General features: G+C 39.3%; 1 protein-coding gene across 2 annotated transcripts in view; it reads left to right on the top strand.

Moving 5' to 3' along the window:
* RABGAP1L (RAB GTPase activating protein 1 like) overlaps positions 1–16250 on the top strand; it is a 737668-nt gene that overhangs the window by 376626 nt on the left and 344792 nt on the right. The gene's annotated exons all lie outside the window — the stretch shown is intronic.

Here is a 16250-nt window from a genome sequence, read left to right as displayed (position 1 = left end):
TTTTTCAGGGTCATGGCCAGACTAGTATCTTTAGTTTGGAAATTGCCAACAGTTTGGAAATGGCTGAAATTATTGTAAATGCCTTGATTGAAGCTCGGTGGCATGGTATTCATCTGCTGTATCCAACTATCACTTCTGTTTATTTGATAGACATGTGTATCTCTTGCTTAGATGCCAGTTCCTGCCTGAACCAGTGATACACTGTATACCAGAAGACTGTCCTTCAGGAATTCTTCTCTTCACTTCTCTGACCTTATTCCCAACCCCTTCATTCCAGTCTGCCACTTTGGGGACCTGTACCTCCATCATGGCCTTGGTATAAAACTAGGTACTTGTGTCCTGCTAAACAGTTCCTGTCTAGATTAGGTCAGAGGCTGTACTTGAATTACATCATCTTACTGCCCTCTCAGTCGTATATGAAGACAGTCGACCCAAACTAGGATCCCCATGGTTCCTTTTTCTTTATGCCAAGCTCAGATGAACTGGAGATGTTGCCTCAGAATTCTAAGCTTCTCCCTGTAGAAGTATGGTGCAAGTTTTTAAGGGCTAGGTTCTCCTATTCCCTGGTGTCTCAGACAGTAAAGCGTTGGCCTGCAATGTGGGAGACCAAGGTTCGATCCCTGGGTCGGGAAGATCCCCTGGAGAAGGAAATGGCAACCCACTCCAGTACTCTTGCCTAGAAAATTCCATGGATGGAGGAGCCTGGTGGGCTACAGCCCACGGGGTCGCAAAGAGTCAGACACGACTGAGCGACTTCACTCACTCACTCATTCTCCTTTGCTTCAGGATATACACACTGGAAAAAGAGGATTGCTCTTCCAGGAGGGCTGGCTACTTTCTGACTGAGAAAGATCATGGGCCCCTGGGAAGCAAATAGACCACAGCAATTTGGGGTCAGAGAACAGACCCAGTGCTATGAACCTTAGCTGGCTTCCTCAGAAGAAAGAGCACTCAGTTCAAAGAGTTACACTGCAACCTTTTGCGACCACTTCCACCTAAAAATGGAGAAGGCAATGGCAACCCACTCCAGTATGCTTGCCTGGAAAATTCCATGGATGGAGGAGCCTGGAGGACTGCAGTCCATGGGGTAGTGAAGAGTCGGACAACTGATGCGACTTAGCAGCAGCAGCAGCAGCAGCCACCTAAAGAAAGATATAAGGATAACATTCTCTCTCCTTAGAGTTTTCTCCAAAAAATTGAAAGAGAAAAATTTACGTCATGTAAAGACAGTCAAGGACAGTTTACTCCTGCCACTCTTTGAGGCTGTGATAATGTCTGAAAAATCTATGTTAATCTTCCTACTGTTCAGTTGCATTGTGACCTCCTTTTTCACACCAGAGGTCCACCCTAGAGCTGCAAGCCGGCCACCCTGGTGCTTTCTGTAAAGGCTGTGATGTTTTGCCTCAGCCTAAGGGAACTCCTTATGCTGTTTTATAGTTTTACTGCCAGATGAAGTTAAAATTTTCATCGAATCAAGTCTATATATAGCTTAATCAGTTTGCTTCTTTACCTCATATAACCTTGTCTCACTTTCAAGGTTTGCTAAGAGTTCCCCTAGAGAGAGACAGATTCTGTCTGTGACATCTATCATTCTGTTGACCTCCATGGTTGATTAGGCTGATCTTTCTGAACAAAGGAGAAACAATTGTTGGTAGAAGTAGCTGGACTCTATTCCAAATAAATGCTCAAGTTATATTTAGAGATGCTATTCTTAAGTTTTGTTTTAAACCATAATATATCTCTTAAATCACTGTGCTGCTGCTTACCCATAATTTCCTAATATTTATCATCCCTGATAGCAGAACATTACAGTGGTACCATGGTGTTGGGAAATAAACTCCTGGAGAAGGAAAGGCAACCACTGTGCTTGCCCAGAAATCCCATGGACAGAGAAGTCTGGTGGGCTACAGTTCATGGGGTCGTACAATTCAGACACGACTCATCGAATATAAACAACCACCACCACCCATTGGTGTATTGTTTGAGGCGATAATGAAGTTGGTTGAGAAAGCAGAATTAAGGGAAGGCGAATCTATGAACTTATAACCTAGGCAGGTGTTTTCTTTTGGTTTTATTTCTCAGTCATTGTGAGTCTCCAATTCTGAACAAATGAAGGTGTTTTTCCCTCAGAGAATTCGACGGAAGGAATCTGAAGACGGCAGCCTAGCTCTCTGCTGACAGTGAAAGACGGACTAACCCATTCAGAAATGGGTCACTTAATCATCTTTTCAAACTATGCTTTGTTACCTAATTAAGAATTCACTGAAATTTTTATTTTTTATTTTATTGTTTTTAAATTTTATTTTATTTTTAAACTTTACATAATTGTATTAGTTTTGCCAAATATCAAAATGAATCTGCCAAAATTTTTAAAGTCACATGTTTCATCATTTGTTTTATACTCCAAAAGTTTCATTTTATAATTTATTATTGTAAAATTTTAATTTATTCTCAGATTGTTCTAATATGTTTTTGAAGGAAGTATTATATTTTCTCTTGCTCAGTATTATCATTAACACAGAAGTCTTAGAACTTTTATCGATATATGGCAAAGCATTGATATAAAAATTTCAAGTTCACTATGTCTCAACAAAAAGAGCTTAGAAAATCGAATACTGGCATAAACAAACACACACACACACATCAGACTTTTACTTTGTTAAAAAAAATTGCCAGAAATTGCAAATTCAAATTATTTAATACTGAGTGCAAGAGACCTAGACCTGATATAACTGTACTGTCATGGGGCTTTTCCACATCTTTGATAATTCAGGATAGATTGTCTTCCTCTGTGCTGGAGACCAAACTCTTCTGGGCTGATAACGCATCAAGAATATACTTAAAGCAGGCTCTGAATTGAAATACTGCTTTTTAGTTTATATGTCTCTAGTTTAAAGATGGTAGGAGTTCATTTTCTTGTACTGTTGAGTAGGATTGAAGAGAAAAGGTAAAACTGGATTGAAGAAATAATTTCATTTGAAATCTAGCAGTATTTCATGTCTTTCTAAACTGGTCAGTTTTTCTGCTTCTAGTTGTGGTGAAATCATTTTGATGAGAGCTAGAGTTGATAGAGCCAGAAGTACGACCTGGGAGGCTCCTATGGGTGCTTAATTCTGCCAAAGCCCACAAACACCAGGGGTTCTGGAACTGTGAGAATGGAGTTGTCATATGTGTTCAAAACGATTCCCTTTGATGGAAGCTATATTTTAGGACAGTTGTTGTCCCATTTAAGTTTCAGTGGAGGGAATACTCTGGACTTTGTTTCTTCCATATTCCCTGATTCTGCAGACTGAAACTAAAGTACATTTCCATTACCATCAAAAATGTACCTCAATATAGTATTCATTGTAGTTCTATGTATTCAGTTCTAAGAAAGGAATTTAAGAACCGTGCTTTGAAAGGAATATTGGGACTGATAGGCGACTCTGTAAATGAGTCAACAGAGAATAGGAGGGGAGAATCTGCTGTCTAAGTTATGTGTAAATTGTGATGATTCTCTCCTAGGATATTTTTGAAAATTAATTTGACATTTCTAAATTTCCTTTGTACTGTACCTCCCAGAGTTGAATCTTATTTTTTTTTAATTTCCTGAGGTATCTTTAAAAATTAATTTATTTTAATTGGAGGCTAATTACTTTACAATTACATTGTACTCTGTTACACATTGACATGAATCAGCCACAGGTGTGAATGTGTTACCCTGTCCCGAACCCCCCTTGCACCTCCCTCCCTATCCCATCCCTCTGGGTTGTTCTGGTGCACCGGCTTTGAGTGCCCTGTTTCATGTATCAAACTTGGAATGGTGATCTATTTCACATATGATAATGTGCATGTTTCAATGCTGTTCTCTCAAATCATCCCACCCTCACCGTCTCCTGACAGTCCAAACGTCTGTTCTTTACATCTGTGTCTCTTCTGCTGTCTTGCATATAGGGTCATTGTTACCATCTTTCTAAATTCCATATATGTGCATTAATATACTGTATTAGTGTTTTTCTTTCTGACTTACTTCACTCTATATAATAGGCTCCAGTTTCACCCACCTCATTAGAAGTGACTCAAATGCATTCTTTTTTATAGCTGAGTAATAGTCCATTGTGTGTATGTACCACAGCTTTCTTATCCATTTGTCTACTGATGGACATCTAGGTTGCTTCCATGTCCTATTTATTGTAAACAGTGCTGCGATGAATACTGGGGTACACATGTCTCTTTCAGTCCTGGTTTCCTTGGTGTATATGCCCAGCAATGGGATTGCTGGGTCATATGGCAGTTCTATTTCCAGTTTTTGAAGGAATCTCCACACTGTTCTCCATAGTGGCTGTACTAGTTTGCGTTCCCACCAACAGTGTAAGAGGGCTCCCTTTTCTCCACAACCTCTGCAGCATTTATTGTTTGTAGACTCTTTGAGGGCAGCCAATTCAACAAGACCTAAAATATGGAATTCAGTGTTTTTATTAATAGCTTTATATTTTGACAATACAATTATAAAAGCATTTTTTCAAGTTTTTATTTGTTATAAGCATGTCTTTAAATCCTATAAAGTAAGGGGGGATGAACCCAGGTTTTAGGATGTGAGTGTGAATTTTTGCTCTGATATATAATTGGCTTTGTGAACTGATTTGTATCATTTAGCTTCTCTGAATATTAGTTTTCTTCTGTAGAAAATCAGATAAATGTGCCTACTTTGTCTTCTTTACAGGGTTATTTCAGGACCAAATAGAAAAGCTGTTTTAAGACAGATAGAAAAGATTATTTATATAAATTATTGTTCTTGAAATCAAAGTTCTTCAACCTCAGCACTATTAGCATTTTGGATAGGATAATTCTTTGTTGTAGGGACTGTCCTGTGTAATATAGGATATTTAGTAACATCCCTGACCTCTGCCTATTAGATGACAGTAACAATCCCCTACCTGTGACAGCCCCAATTGTCTCTAGATATTGCTCTTGGGGGGAAAATATCACCCCTTGGTGAGAATCACTGTCTGAACCAGAGAAATTATTTTAAGCAATGTGCTTCTAGTACTTCAGTTGTTCTAATTTTGCCATAGTAAAGCTTTTGTTTATGTATATATTGTTTTTATTTAGAGTTGGAGTGAGTAAACAAAAGACCCTTAAGCAGAATCTGGCCTTCTACTTGTTTCGCAGTACACTTTGAAATTTATCATTTACATAATATCTGTGGCTGTTTTTGTGCTACAGAGAAGAGATGAATAATTCTTACAGAGATGTTCAAGCCACAAGCCTAAAATGTTTTCACTCTGGCCTTTTACCGAAAAAAAATTTGTACGCTCCTTATTTCACAGTGTTTTAGAGTGTTTTAACAGAATGCTTTTTTCCTTGTACTGAACCATGAAGGCTAAGACTTAAAATTGTTTGGTTTATGTAAAGTTTTTGGTGAAAAAATATTTTTCAGTTTGTACAAGCATGTAAATTAGGTATAAAATTAGATTTAACAAACAGTTATTGCATATATCTATGCTGGCTGCTATATGGACATACGATACAGCATATTCAGAGAGCAAAAACTTTAGAGCTAGGCTTTTTTGGCTCAAATCCTGGCTCTGTTCTTCTGTGGGATTTAGAACAAGTGACTTAACCTCTCTGTGCCTCAGTTTCTCATCCATGAAATAAAAATATGAGGAATAAGTAAATTAACATATGCAAAACATGCAGAACACTGTTTGGCATCTAATAAGCACAATACTTATTACTGTGATAGCAAAGGTTTCCAAAAATCAACTCAGTTTATATTTAGCCTCTGAGATTCTTTACCTAGCATTGCAGTTTAAAGATATGCATGTGTAGTACTAGTTGTTTTAAAAATAAGGGCAAATAATTTTACTTAATTTATTTCTTCTCCCTAATATCAGCATCCTCAGTGACACAGAATGTACATGGTCTGGTCTGCTTAATTTACAGAAATGGATGAATAGGGGAAAGTTGTTGCATTGGCATCTAGCCAGGCTACTTGTTTAATTCCAGCCAGAGAATTGTTTTAAGACAAACCCACACAAATGTTGTCACCCCAGGTCTTGCCACTGGTAGAAAATGAATTAAGTCTAAAAACCACAATAGCTTTTTGCAGATGTTTATCATTTTCGGTGCCCTGCCTGGCATGCTTATTCCAGCTCATATAAAGCTCTGCCTTGTCTCCCTCAGAGTTTAGGAACTGCAGGCACAAGCCTCCCTGGCTTCCTAGAAATGGGTATTTTAATACAATTTTCTATTTATGGAGTATCATTTTGCCCTGAAGCACAACAGTGATTACAGATGATCTTATTAGTCCTCTTGCAAAATGTTTAACAGTTAGAGTTTTCCTTATTTTCTAGATAGAAAACTAAAAAGGAGGTCAATAATACCAAGAAGAATTTTTTTTCCCATTTTTTTCCCCTTGAACATAATGATTATGTCAAGTTGCCATATATACTATGACTGATGAGCTAGCAACTCTTTATTGAACTCCTCTGTATGTGAGCTGCTGCTGCTGCTAAGTCGCTTCAGTCGTGTCCAATTCTGTGCGACCCCATAGACGGCAGCCCACCAGGCCCCGCCGTCCCTGGGATTCTCCAGGCAAGAACACTGGAGTGGGTTGCCATTTCCTCCTCCAATGCATGAAAGTGAAAAGTGAAAGTGAAGTCACTCAGTCATGTCAGACTCTTAGCGACACCATGGACTGCAGCTTAGCAGGCTCTCCCGTCCATGGGATTTTCCAGGCAAGAGTACTGGAGTGGGGTGCCATTGCCTTCTCCGTATGTGAGAGGTGATACTAAATAATATAAAATTCGAAAGAAAATATAAGGCCTGGATCTTGCCCTCAAGTGCTTTACTGTATATGAAAAGACCACAATACATTTATAATTGTTTTAATAGCAACATGAATCTGCACAATATTCTAAAAGTATTCCAAGAAATGCCACGTAATGTTTTCATAGTAATTGTCAAGTGAGCTGTAGAGACAGTAAGTATTTTACATTCAGAGAAAAGGCTGTTCGTAATTGATCATAGTGTATTTGTCCTGAATTCCACAAACATTATGGCCTTCTAAGTATGAGGCACTGTACTACAAATTTGGGACATAAACAAGATAGTGTTTTTCCTCTGGGCCTTATAATTTGATGAGAGACTTTTTTTTTTTTTACTATAGACAGGAATATAGTAAATACTTTAATAAAGATTGTGAAAATATAAAGGGTAGAGGGAATGCTTGGGAATCCATGTTTTTAAGTATATTCTAAAATAATCCTTTTTCTCTTCTACCTAAATAACTTGCCATGTAGAGCATTTATCAAATGTTTTGCTTTTTTGAAAAGAGATTTTCATTTTTAAAATAATGTGCACATATGCACTATTCATTACCTCAGTGAAGAAAGCAGAGATGAGAACTGCTTGCTTCTCATTGCTGCTGCAAAGTCGCTTCAGTCATGTCCGACTCTGTGGGACCCCATGGACTGCAGCCTACCAGGCTTCTCCGTCCATGGGATTCTCCAGGCAAGAACACTGGAGTGGGTTGCCATTTCCTTCTCCAATGCATGAAAGTGGAAAGTGAAAGTAAAGTCACTCAGTCGTGTCCGACTCTTAGCGACCCCATGGACTGCAGCTTACCAGGCTCCTTGGTCCACGGGATTTTCCAGGCAAGAGTACTGGAGTGGGGTGCCATTGCCTTCTCCCTGCTTCTCATTAGACAGACATATATTAAACAGAATAAAAACTTCAGAGCTCCATGTTATATAAACTTTACCTATTTGTAGTATTTTTATAGTGGCTTCACATATCTGAGTTTATTTGATTCACACAGTTGGCAAGGTTAAGCAGGTAGTTTTCCTCATCTTTATTTTTCAGGTGTGGAAATTGAGGCTCCCAGAGATTGTGCTTTATTAACTCTAGGTGACATGGCCAGCAAGTGAATCCCAGGAGATGTAGAATCCAAGTCTCCTAAGTGCATGTCTGCCTCTTTCTGCTTGGCAATGACAGTTAAGATTTATTGATCATTTAGGATGTGTTGGCCACTCTGCCAGGTACTTTGCACATGTCTCATTGTTTAACCCCCACAACAGCCTGTGAGATGACTACCATTATTACCATCATTTTGCGGGTAAGGATAGTGAAGCATAGGTAAGTAACCTGCTCAGAGTCACATATTTGGCAAAGTAGCATGTAGGCATTACACTCAACTCTGTTAGATGCTGACATTCTCCTATTCTGCTGTGTTTTACTCTCTTCCAGCTTAGTTGAAACGTCTCAGATCCCTTGGGCAATAGAGACAGATGTAATTCAAAGTATCTTCAGAGAGGAAAGATGGTCTTTCATGGATTCAAAAAAATATTTTTTTTGAGCACTTACTGATTACATGCATCTGAAACCTCTTCCTTGAGGCATTCACAATCTGACTGGGAAGGTAGATAAAGTATCATTGGCTTTTTCATGTATTGCATGCTTAACTGGAACTTTACAGAGGATGTTATGAGAATAGAGAGGAAGTTATGATTCCCGTCTTAGGGCATCGAGAAATGCTTCCTGGAAGAAATGGTACCTGAGTGAAGGATGAGTGAATTTTGCTGGAGACTCTTTGGCACTCTGCTATGGAAAAGACTTCTGAAAGAATAACTCCTATTTTCAATCCTGAGGAAGAACTTTAGAATAATGATACTTTTTCAGTGGTGACAATACTGGTCTCTGTTCCTGGAATCCTTTAGATATTATTAACTATAAGACTACTTTTCTAGGATTCATTCATTGGAGAGGAGGGTAGACAATTCAAGAGCTCACCATAGTCTCTTTGAATCCTTTCTCTTGTGGGAAAGGTTCTGAAAGCTGTTTACAAATGCTGGTCCCGAAGTCCTTCCCCTATCTCTTCCTCATGCTCTTTCTTTCCACGGTCCAGTTTTCCTGTGGTTATGCTTCTGGGCTTCTCTTCTTCCCAGGAACTCCACCTGCCAAAGACTCTGGTTGGATTTCAGGGACCTAAAATGTCTTGGAACTTTTTGCTGGGTTAGAAGTATCAACTTCTGAGAAGTTAAATATATATGGAATTATTGAGGAATCTCTTATTTAATATGTTTAGAACTCTCTAGATCTTGTAGGAGGCAAAATTGTTTTAAAAGTGGTAGATCGGGTAAAAAGGTAGAGCCACCTTGAACTCCTGCAGGGATTAGCTGTCTTCCACTTCCCCCAAAACCATACAAGTTTCTAACCACCCCTCACTCCCCTGCCCCGCCAAAAGTTATTTCTGAGCTCACATTCATCCTTTTGAGCCCTTTAGTCTTTTCCCCACAGAGTGTCAGATATTTGCCATAACTTCAATTGAATGATTGTATTTGAAATGGCAAGAAGCATGTGTCACAGGGTATGTAGGCAGTGTGCCATGAAGTGAAGGGATATTCATGGTTAGTGGGAAGATATTAGGAGGAATGGGTTTTGGGTATATGAGGTGTCTGAGGCCAACTCAGGCAACAGAAGCATAAAAGAGCTAGAATCAGTTATTGTCTAACCTAGCACATATCTTCCACTCTTGAGACACATGTCATGAAACATGGTCTTTCTCTATTATCTCCCTGCTTCCACTCTGTGTAATGGACGTGTCCAGCTATGTTGTGGACACGCTACATCACCTCCTCCCAATGGAGGAGTTTTGCTTCCGTAAATTTTAATGATCACCAAGCTCACTTTAGGATTCTCTCACTACTTGGAATCTAGCTAATTGCCTTTGTGTTTTTGACTGATTGCTTTCCTCTTATGACCTGTCTAATATCTCTTGGCTTCCACTTTCCTTCTGTTCCCCCTTGAATTCTTTTGCATATGTTAATGTTCAGTTGATTGTCGTAATATCTGTAAAGGATTCATTGTCTGGATTTGACACAGTTTAGAATGTTTCTGTGTATAACTTCTGAAGATAAATCTCTAATATCAGGCAAAGCTGGACTACATTATAACTTAAGCATCAGCTGCAACTCAAAAGAAATTCTACCTAAGCCTTGTTTCCCTTTGTTCCCCATGTCCCACTTGCTTTGTTTTGAGATTCAGGCATGGGTCTGGAAGATCTGCTGGAGAAGGGATAGGCTACCTACTCCAGTACTCTTGGGCTTCCCTTGTAGCTCAGCTGGTAAAGAATGTGCCTGCAATATGGGAGACCTGGGTTTGATCCCTGGTTTGGGAACATCCCCTGGAGAAGGGAAAGGCAACCTACTCCAGTATTCTGGCCTGGAGAATTCCATGGACTGTATAGCCCAGGGGGTTTCAAGGAGTCAGACACGATTGAGTGACTTTCACTTCTTTTGGTCAAAGGTTGTTCGTAACAGAAAGTGCTATTGTGGCGGGGGTGGGGGGCAAGTGGAGGATGAGATGCTTCAGGAAGTTGATAGATCGATTCACTTCTTGAAAACTTTAGTGACGATTTGGCTGATTTTCAGTGGTATTCTTTTCCTCATATATATAAGATATAACCTTTTGATTGTTTCATAAATTTAAAATAATCCTAAATTGTTCCTCAGATAGGTAAGTATGAATAACCTTATGATATACCATTATATTAACAATTCTTCATTTCTAATTAGGATTCTTAACTCCTTTAGAATTCATTCCAAGAAATACAAAGATATCTCAGTGATATTTCCAGTTATTAAATGTCCAGTTGATGTATACTTTAGCCTTTATTGCATCCTTTTTCCTCTGGTATGAAGCTTTTAGTATTTCTATGGTTGTTAATCACTTGTACCTTCAGTAGAAGTCAAACAAAGAGCAAGAAGAGAAATTCCATGTTTCTGCCCTTGTCAGTCGGAGAAGGCAATGGCACCACACTCCAGTACTCTTGACTGGGAAATCCCATGGACGGAGGAGCCTGGTAGGCTACAGTCCATGGGGTCGATAAGAGTCAGACACGACTGAGCGACTTCACTTTCACTTTTCACTTTCATGCATTGGAGAAGGAAATGGCAACCCACTCCAGCGTTCTTGCCTGGAGAATCCCAGGGATGGGGGAGCCTGGTGGGCTGCCGTCTATGGGGTCACACAGAGTTGGACACGACTGATGCGACTTAGCAGCAGCAGCAGCAGCCCTTGTCAGTAATGGTAAAGGGGATGAGCCTGAGTGATGAGAGGTGGGGGAGAGTTTGGCTAGAGAGCCAGTTGTCTCACTTGAGACAAGGTTTTGGAGCCTCTTCATTAGAAGGGGTTCAGGTCACTTTCTTAAAGGACAGATGCTACCTTGTTTCTTTTCCCATCATGGTCATTGCTGGGTGGGTAATAATCAGTTACCTCACCTGAGTTATGGTCTTCAAATACTCCCCTTTTAGTTTAGAGGGTGTGTTGAATCATGTGGGGGGAAGGCTGGAGGAGGAAGGCTGCGGGTGGTAATCAGTGTTCACCCTGCTCTGATTTACTTACTCCTTGGGCCCTGAGGTTCTCTGTTGCTCCAGCAGATCAGAGTTGGCGCTCCTGCCTCAGGGGCTCAGGCCTGATCTCGGCGCAGCTGCCAGTCTCAGACGCCTGGGGACCCATGATTTACTCTCTTGGATGAGTGTAGTATCATGGGTGATGTTTTGAGGCATTTTTCAAGGTTGTGTGATTCAGTAACTTACAAATGTGAGGCAGCTCTCAGTATCAGATTTCTAGTTATTGAAATAGTATTGCTTTTCTTCTTCATGTGTTGTATTTCCCATTTGTAAAATGGAGATTGTAGAATTTCCCTTGAATCCTGATGAAATAATTGCAAAGATTACTTGTGTATTTGTGTCTTTGAGAGGCTTTGAATATTCTATTTAATTAAGCAAAATTTCATTGAGCACCTTGTTTGTGTATGTGTGTGCGCACAAAAATTTTCCTAAAAATACTGTTGATCACATTGGGAAAGCGAGACTTGGTTTTAGATTTACTGTTCAGGTGTTTCATAGAAATGGACATTTTCATCTTCTGTCTGCCACAAATTTTAAAGAACATGAACCAGCCATGTAAAAATATCCTAGTGCCTCCTGGCCCTAGAAGGTGTTCATCAGCCTTCAAGAGTCTGTGAAGTGTGACTGTCCAATAATATGCATGATATGTTTTGTTGTGGTAAAATATATAAAACATAGTATATAAAAATACATAAAACATAATATGTAAAACAAATATGTGAATATGTATACTATATAAAATATATAAAACATAATATATAAAAATATATAAAAACAATATACAAAACAAAATATATAAAGAACATAATATTTATCATTTTAAACCTTCAGAAGTAGACAATTGTCTTGTCATTAAATCCGTTCACAGTGTTGTATAAACTTTACCACTATCTGTACTCAGAATCTTTTCATCATTCCCAACAAAAACTCCATGCTTTTGAAATAGTAGGTCTCCTTTTCCCCTGCCCCCATCCCTTAGTAACCTCTCTTGTACTTCTTGTCTCTGTGTGTTTGCCTATTCTAAGTACCTCATGTAAAGGAATCTTTCTGTATCTAACTTATTTCACAAAACATAATATTTTTTTTTTTTTTTTTTTTTTTTTTTTTTTAATTTAATTTTATTTTTAAACTTTACATAATTGTATTAGTTTTGCCAAATATCAAAATGAATCCATCACAGGTATACATGTGCTCCCCATCCTGAACCCTCCTCCCTCCTCCCTCCCCATAGCATCCCTCTGGGTCGTCCCAGTGCACTAGCCCCAAGCATCCAGTATCGTGCATTGAACCTGGACTGGCATCTCGTTTCATACATGATATTTTACATGTTTCAATGCCATTCTCCCAAATCTTCCCACCCTCTCCCTCTCCCACAGAGTCCATAAGGCTGTTCAATGTCTATCCACGTTGTAGAATGTATCAAAATCCATTCCTTTTTATGGCTGAATAATATTCCACTATGCCACATTTTCTCTTGTGTGTGATATTTTAATATGTTTAATGGTTATATTGTTTTATAGTATAAGGCTCTATATGATTAAATATCTAAGAAAGAGTTGTGAAATTGGAAGCGTTAGTTGATTCAATTCAGTTCAGTTGCTCAGTCGTGTCTGACTCTTTGCGACCCCATGAATCGCAGCACGCCAGGCCTACCTGTCCATCACCATCTCCTGGAGTTCACTCAAACTCATGTCCATCGAGTCAGTGATGCCATCCAGCCATCTGTCCCCTTTCCCTCCTGCCCCCAATCCCTCCCAGTATCAGAGTCTTTTCCAATGAGTCAACTCTTCGCATGAGGTGGCCAAAGTACTGGAGTTTCAGCTTTAGCATCATTCCTTCCAAAGAACACCCAGGGCTGATCTCCTTTAGAATGGACTGGTTGGATCTCCTTGCAGTCCAAGGGACTCTCAAGAGTCTTCTCCAACACCACAGTTCAAAAGCATCAATTCTTCGGTGCTCAGCTTTCTTCACAGTCCAACTCTCACATCCATACATGACCACTGGAAAAACCATAGCCTTGACTAAATGGACCTTTGTTGGCAAAGTGATGTCTCTGCTTTTCAATATGCCATCTAGGTTGGTCATAACTTTCCTTCCAAGGAGTAAGTGTCTTTTAATTTCATGGCTGCAGTCACCATCTGCAATGATTTTGGAGCCCCCAAAAATAAAGTCTGACACTGTTTCTACTGTTTCCCTATCTATTTCCCATGAAGTGATGGGACCAGATGCCATGATCTTCGTTTTCTGACTGTTGAGCTTTAAGCCAACTTTTTCACTCTCCTCTTTCACTTTCATCAAGAGGCTTTTTAGTTCCTCTTCACTTTCTGCCTTAAGGGTGGTGTCATCTGCATATCTGAGGTTATTGATATTTCTCCCGGCAATGTTGATTCCAGCTTGTGCTTCTTCCAGGCCAGCTTAGTCATGTCCTATTCTTTGTAACCCCATGGACTGTAGCCCACTAGGCTCTTCTGTCCATGAAATTCTCTAGGCAAGAATACTAGAGTGGCTTGCCATTTCCTTCTCCAGGGAATCTTCCAATCCAGGGATTGAACCCAGGTCTACTGCATTGAAGGCAGATTCTTTACTATCTGATCCACCAGGGAAGCCAAAAAAGGGTTACGGGAAGAATATATTTGTCAGACAGGAGATAAGGTGTAGAAGATAAATGAATGGCAGTATGGTTCAGTGGTGAAATGCACAAGATCTGCATCCAGGGGACCTGGGTTGGAATCCTGGCTTCAACATCTACTAGATATGAGAACTTGGGCAAGTTGTTTAGCCTGTCTCAGCCTCATTTTCTCATTATAAAATGGGGACTGTTACGGTCTAACTCACAGTGTTGTTGTGAGGGTTAAATGAGTTAGTATATGGTGCTGAGAATTGCATGCTGTCATATATAATAGTATAAGTGTGATTTTGGTGTTTATTATCTTTATTATTATAATTACTATAATTATTCTTACATTACACTTGATAAGGGGTCATGGAAGAGATCAGAAATGCGCTAGACCTTAATGACACTCTGCAGGATGTGATTAGAAGAATTTTAAGATGACTCAGGTGTGTACAGAGAATGCAGTTGGTAGGTTTGTGCAAGACACCTGTCACACAGTGGTTAAATGAACAGCTCTGAAGTCCAACAAGACCTCTGTTCAAATCACAGCCCTGTCATATACTTACTGTGTAACTTTGGGTATAAACTTTCTAAGCTTTAGTTGTAATTTATAATGTAGGGATAATGTGATAACCTTACAGTATTATTATGAGGGTTAAAAGAGAGAGTTAGCACAGACATAGAGAATAGACTTGTGTTTGCCAAGGGGAAGGGAGATTGGCGAAGGATGAAGTGGGAGGTTGAGGTTAGCAAGTGCAAACTATTATATATAAGATGGATAAACAGCAAGGTCCTACTGGGACACCTATTCAGTATAAGAATCTATATTCAGTATTCTGTGATAGACCATAATGGAAAATAATATTTTAAAAGATTATGTGTGTGTGTGTGTGTATGTGTTTGTATGTAACTGGATCACTTTGCTGTATGGCAGAAATTAACATAACATTGTAAATCAACTATATTTTTAAAAAAGGAGAGAGTTCATGAGAAACCATAGCACATTATCTGGCAATGACAAAAACTCAAAAAGTGATATAGCCTCTATTAATTTAGTACTTTTGATTATTATCAGGTTTGTAGTTGTTACCATTAGTATCGTCTACATTGGATCATAGTGGGGATATTGTTGAAAAGGTGTTGAAGAGGTAAGGAAAGAGGAGTTTTAGAGGTTATTGCATAGATTTAGGAGTTTTTTTGCACATGAATTTAGACAGTAACATGCACTAAAGTTTTCTTTGAGAAAGAGAGAAATGTGTGTGTGTGTGTGTGTGTGTGTGTGTTAGGGACATTAGAAAGAGGAGGGGCCTTGCTGAAAGCAGTGACTTGAGAGGATCAATCTGTTTATTCCATGTTGATAATATGGGGTTCAGGAAAGATCAATAAACTAAAGGGAATAAAACAGTTTCTAAAATTTTTAGCAATTGAAAGAAAATCAGTAAGCAAAAGAAAATATCTGAAGAAAAATAATTATTTACTTTCTTGAGGATTATGTGCCAGACAGTATGCTAACCCTTCTGTGTTGATTATTACTATTTCACATTCACAGTAACTTTATAATAGGAGGTTCTATTATCTTTTTCATTTTAAAGATGAGACATCAGTGGCATAAAGCATTTAAGATCACAAGATAGTGTAGTAGAGACAGCTAAGTACCCCAATATCTGTTTTCACCTACTCACAGTAATAACAGCTCCAGCAGGTCATGGGGCCTACATTTTCTAACCTCCTTTGTAGTTAAGTGTGACTTGTTCATTCACTAAGTCATGTCTGACTCTTGGCAACCCCATGGACTGCAGCATGCCAGGCTTCCCTGTCCTTCACTATCTCCTGGAGTTTGCTCAAACTCATGTCCATTCAGTTGGTGATGCATCCGACCATCTCATCCTCTGTTGCTCCCTTCTCCTCCTTCCCACAATCTTTCCCAGCATCAGTCTTTTCCAATGAGTTGGCTCTTCACATCAGGTGGCCACAGTATTGGAGCTTCAACTTCAGTATCAGTCCTTCCAATGAATATTCAGTGTTGATATCGTCTAGGAGGGACTGGTTGGATCTCCTTGCTGCCCAAGAGTCTCTCAAGAGTCTTCTCCAGCACCACAGTTCGAAAGCATCAGTTCTTCAGCACTCAGCCTTCTTTGTGGTCCAACTCTCACTTCTGTACATGACTACTGGAAAAACCATAGCTTTGATTATATGGACTTTTGTCAACAAAGTGATGTCTTTGCTTTTTAATACGCTGTTTG

Source organism: Bos mutus, chromosome 16 (assembly GCF_027580195.1).
Source record: "Bos mutus isolate GX-2022 chromosome 16, NWIPB_WYAK_1.1, whole genome shotgun sequence".
In the NCBI taxonomy this organism is placed as follows: domain Eukaryota; kingdom Metazoa; phylum Chordata; class Mammalia; order Artiodactyla; family Bovidae; genus Bos; species Bos mutus.
This window is presented reverse-complemented; position numbering and strand designations above follow the sequence as displayed.